Source organism: Pinus tabuliformis, chromosome 1_1, assembly GCF_031772625.1.
Source record: "Pinus tabuliformis cultivar Carrire ecotype Pingquan chromosome 1_1, CPIR1, whole genome shotgun sequence".
In the NCBI taxonomy this organism is placed as follows: Eukaryota; Viridiplantae; Streptophyta; class Pinopsida; order Pinales; family Pinaceae; genus Pinus; species Pinus tabuliformis.
In genome coordinates this window covers 968,887,860-968,892,578 of record NC_142297.1, presented here as the reverse complement: position 1 = coordinate 968,892,578, position 4,719 = coordinate 968,887,860, and the positions used below count along the sequence as shown (strand labels likewise).

At 36.4% G+C, this 4,719-nt stretch overlaps 1 pseudogene; it reads left to right on the top strand.

Moving 5' to 3' along the window:
- Positions 1-564: 564 nt before the first annotated feature.
- Positions 565-1,131, top strand: LOC149217733 (heat shock protein 90-1 pseudogene; annotated as a pseudogene).
- Positions 1,132-4,719: the final 3,588 nt, after the last annotated feature.

Sequence of the window (4,719 nt, the reverse complement as noted above, 5' to 3'; positions counted from 1 at the left end):
CTAAGTACACACAGTGTGCTAACTGTTGGTCACATGGGTCTATTGGTAAACGGAGTGTAATCAAGGTTTGAAGCACAACCGTGAGTTTGCAGTGGGAGTTATGCGGCTGTGAAGAGCCGTATGCAATTGGTTTACGTAACAGAGCCGTGCTGGATTGAAACTGCCGTTTAACAGGTCTTAATGAATTGCAATGGGTGGCATATGGACAGAGGACATGATGGCAAAGAGTCTAGCACATAATCAAATTGGCGTTATCCTTCTTCAGGCACGCGGAATACATCAAACTGTCAGTTAATAACTCAATTTTTTCACGCGGCGGCAAAAAAGAGGCTCCAAAGAACCGACGATTTCTCCCAGACCGCCACGAATTTTCTCAAACAGTTTCTGGGTTATCTAATTAACCCACCTGGAAAAAAAAACCCATGTTTTAGTTTTTTGAAATTCGTCTCCATTTGAGCAAATCGAATGTTTTAAGTTTGACGTTTTTCCTGTGTTTACGCATTTTTCCTGAGTTAACAGTTCTGCATTCGGCTGTGAAATTGATTTTGAATTTTTTTTTTTTATATGGAATACTTGGAGGAGAGGCAGTTGAAGGATATGATCAAGAAGCATTCCGAGTTCATTAGCTACCCCATTTATTTGTGGACTGAGAAGACCACCGAGAAGGAGGTCAGTGACGACAAAGAGGAGACAGAGGAGAAGAAGGAAGATGAAGGGGATATCCAGGAAATGGAGGAGGAAAAGCAGAAAGATAAGAATAAAAAGAAGGTAAAGGAAGTGTCGCATGAATGGAGTCTTGTCAACAAGCAAAAGCCCATCTGGATGAGAAAGCCAGAGGAGATTACAAAGGAAGAGTATGCATCGTTCTATAAGAGTCTCGCCAATGATTGGGAGGATCACTTGGCCATGAAGCATTTCTCTGTAGAGGGTCAATTGGAGTTCAAGGCTGTTCTCTTTGTTTCGAAGAAGGCTCCATTCGATTTCTTTGATACAAAGAAGAAGCTCAACAATATTAAGCTTTATGTGAGAAGGGTTTTCATAATGAACAACTATGAGGAGCTTATTCCCAGAGAAAGCCCACAGAAGTCATGGATTCAGGAATTGGGTGGTCTCCCTTGTTATGATCATTAGATTTCTGCTAATTTTTGTCTACACAACAAACAAACCAAAAAAAAAACACATGTATAGGGATAAACAGTATGCAATGTTGTTGCATACCGCTGCTTTCTCTCTAATTTTAGAGCCTACACAGAGATGAAAGAATTGATTTGATGCTGCTGTTTGCAAGAGACATGAAAACAACTAAAGGAGATGTAATTCTTTTGCAGGTTCGTTTTAAGGCCAAAGCTTGATCAAGGAGGCAGATTTTTTTTATTGAAGCCACAGCGAAAACTAGAAATGGAGATAGCCATAGATTGTTTTTTTCTCTGAAATTGTGAATTTTTATATTGTTTAGTCATTCCTGCATTTTCATTTTATTGCACTAACATCTTGACTGTAAGTTTGAAAAACAGAGTGCTATCAGCTGCAGAAACCGGTATCAGTTGCGGAAACTAGTATCACAGCAACCACTTAGCTAAATAGAGATAGTTAGGCAATCTTAATGGAAATGATCATGGGGAAATAACTTTTATTGATGAAATGGATGGCATGGAGTGAAAATGGAAATGAAATGAAGTTTATTTTTTTTCTCTTCTCCTTTTTTTTTCTTGAATCAATTGAAGTGATGAAGTTTATTTTGTCTCCTATTTTTTTTTAACAATTCTTTTTCTGATCCTCCAGATCACACAAAGTGCAGGAGGAGAGCATACTCAAGAATTATTATTTTTTTTTTACTTAACAATCATTTTCCTGATCCTCTAGATCACACAAAGTGCAGGAGGAGAGCATACTCAAGAATTGTTAATTTTTTTTCAGATGTAAGAAATAAGGTCTCCTAATTACACTTCCCCGGCAACGACGCCAAAATGTCTAGTCAATTTAACGTCTTAAATTTCTCTACATAAATTATCAATCCGGGTATCGTAAACTGATGAAGTGTGGTGCACTATATGTGCTTAGTTAACCTTTCTCTTACTTCGTTGTTTTATAGTTTATGTTATTTTTGGGGTTTTGTTCTTGTTGGTTTTCTAAGGTCTTAAGAATACTTTTAAAGGACAAGTATGGATAAAGATTTCAAGACAAGGCCTATTTCTTTAATGGTAACTTCCAAAACTTAGCACTTCAAAAGAACTTAAAACATGTTATTGATGGAGTTAGTATTTAAACAAAAGTGTAAATATACAACTAGTTCAATCAAAATAAAATGCAATAATCAAATAATGAGAGAATGACTATGAGACCCAGTATCCTTGCTGCTTCAGCAAAAGGACAAGATGATTCTATCACGTCATTAGTTCATTAAAAGGCTATGTGCATCACTAATCTACAATCAACTTGAAAGCAATTTATGTACAATAATATACATGTTAAAAAGAAAATAAAATGCAGTAATTCAAACTGTACATTAATATACATGAAAATCAGAAAAAGAAATACAAGAAAATAAAGTAAAGACATCTGTACATTAATATACATGAAATAAGAAAAAGAAATGCAAGAAATTAAAGTGACAACTATACAAGGCAGGGGCCCCCTACTACCTATGAAATCAAAGCAAAACTAAACACACTTGCATGAATTAAAATTGCATGAATGAAAAATCTAATCTACCTTACATTCTACAAAGCAATATTTACAAAATGAAATCTACTCTACCTTACATCCTAATATGCTCCATGACATCTACTTCACATCTCCTTCCATGTTGAGAACATCAAAGCTTTATTCAATTTCTTCAAAAGTGCAAAGTACAACAAAGCTCTCCAAAGCTTTCAAAAGCCATGGGACTAACAAGCTAAAAGGACTAAGAAAAAGACTAGCAAGTGAAGGAGAGAGATCTCCTATTTATACAAAAAGATGAGAGCCATCTCATTAATGATAGTCCATGAATCTCTCCCTCTACCTCTAGAGTCCTAATCAAAATAGGAACTGATAAGACACATGTCTTTTTAGAGTTACAATACAATTAGGAGATGTGACACATATCCTCATGATCCCATGATTCTTTCCAACCAAATTCGAATTTGGCCTTAGAGTGCCACATAAGGGTCTTCTAGAATCCTCCTTTCAATCTACACATGTCAACAATCTCAACCCATTTGTTAGGTATAAGCATATGCACATTATTTTCTAATGTTTAACCACAAATTCACTTAAAAGGCTTATAAATAATAAATATTGGAAAAACATAAAGGTGGCCCAATGATAATGAAAGTGGGATGAATGTGGTGACATAGTAGTGAAATGGAGGTGAAATGGAGGTGATATAATGGACATAATAGTGAAAGTGTAATGGAAATGAATGACATTTTCAGGACTCAACAATCACCGAAATGAAAGGTATCAATAATAACATGGAGATTCTCTGTAAAGCTGCTGTTTTCAAACTCTATTATTGTCGTCCAGAGCTTTCTTAAGGAAAAACAATGATTTCCTCCCTGCTAAAGGAAATTGCAGCATTCAGAGGAACAATCCGAGAAAACACTATATCTCAAAGAATAAGAGGTCTCATCACGAGCCGGCTTATCATGATCACAAATTTTATAACTTGCTAACTTTACCAATACTGTCCACCAAAATAGGGCAACGACTCAAGATTGTTGCAATCAAAATACAAGGGGTCTCATCACGAGCCAGCTTGTTCAGCAAAAGCGTAAATCAAGTGAATGACTGTGTCATAATTTGGCCACCAAACCAAGACATTGTTCTTTAGAGAATAAAAAAGGAAAAAAGTGTCAAAATGGGTTTTTCTCTGAAAAGTTGTAAATAGCCTTAAGCAGGATAAAGGATCATTGTTGGGTAACAGGTAACCCTGTCGAGGCTATGGATGCCTGCTGGCAGCAGAGGCTCTACATTCGGCAAATGAGAATATTTTAAAAGCCAGCATACAGAGAAGACCTTATTTTATCTTTAAAAGACCAAGTAATGGCTGATGTAAATACAAGGACAAAGCCTGAGGAAGCAAACAATTGGAATAGAAAAAGGTTGAAACAAAATATCATTGATAGGATAAGGCATAACGTACTCTATCTGTCCATAACAAAATTTAGACTTATGGAAAGTTTTCTGCTTTGGAAGTTAAAATTCAATATAAAAGCAGAGATAACTGGTTCTTCCCAGTGAATCGCCATTGTTGTGGCCACCAACAACCCCCCTCTTTGTTTAGTATTAGCAATAACACCAAGCAAATGGAGACCCTTAATAAAAAATAAAAAAAAAAACATTTTATGAAAATTTTTGTATTCAACTCCTTAAAACTTTATCACATCATGAGAAGAGAATAAAACGTTTTCTTATGAGCATAATAAACTACGAAGAAGCGACGCGAAATTCATCGCGTCGCATACATTACGAAGCGCTCTGAAATGAAAGATCTTAAGAAATCTCCGACGGCCGATATGCAGCGTCGCATATCGCAACATCGCGTAAGCAGCACACAATGATTGAATGACTAAGTGCGATGTTGCGATCTGCGATGCTGCGATCTGCGATGTTGTGATCTACGATGTTGCGATCTGCGATGAATGCGATGATGAATTTTTGCGATGACACATCTTGATGACGTGATCCTCGCAGAAATCACCCATCGTGAATTTTCCTCGGCGCAGTATTCAAGGA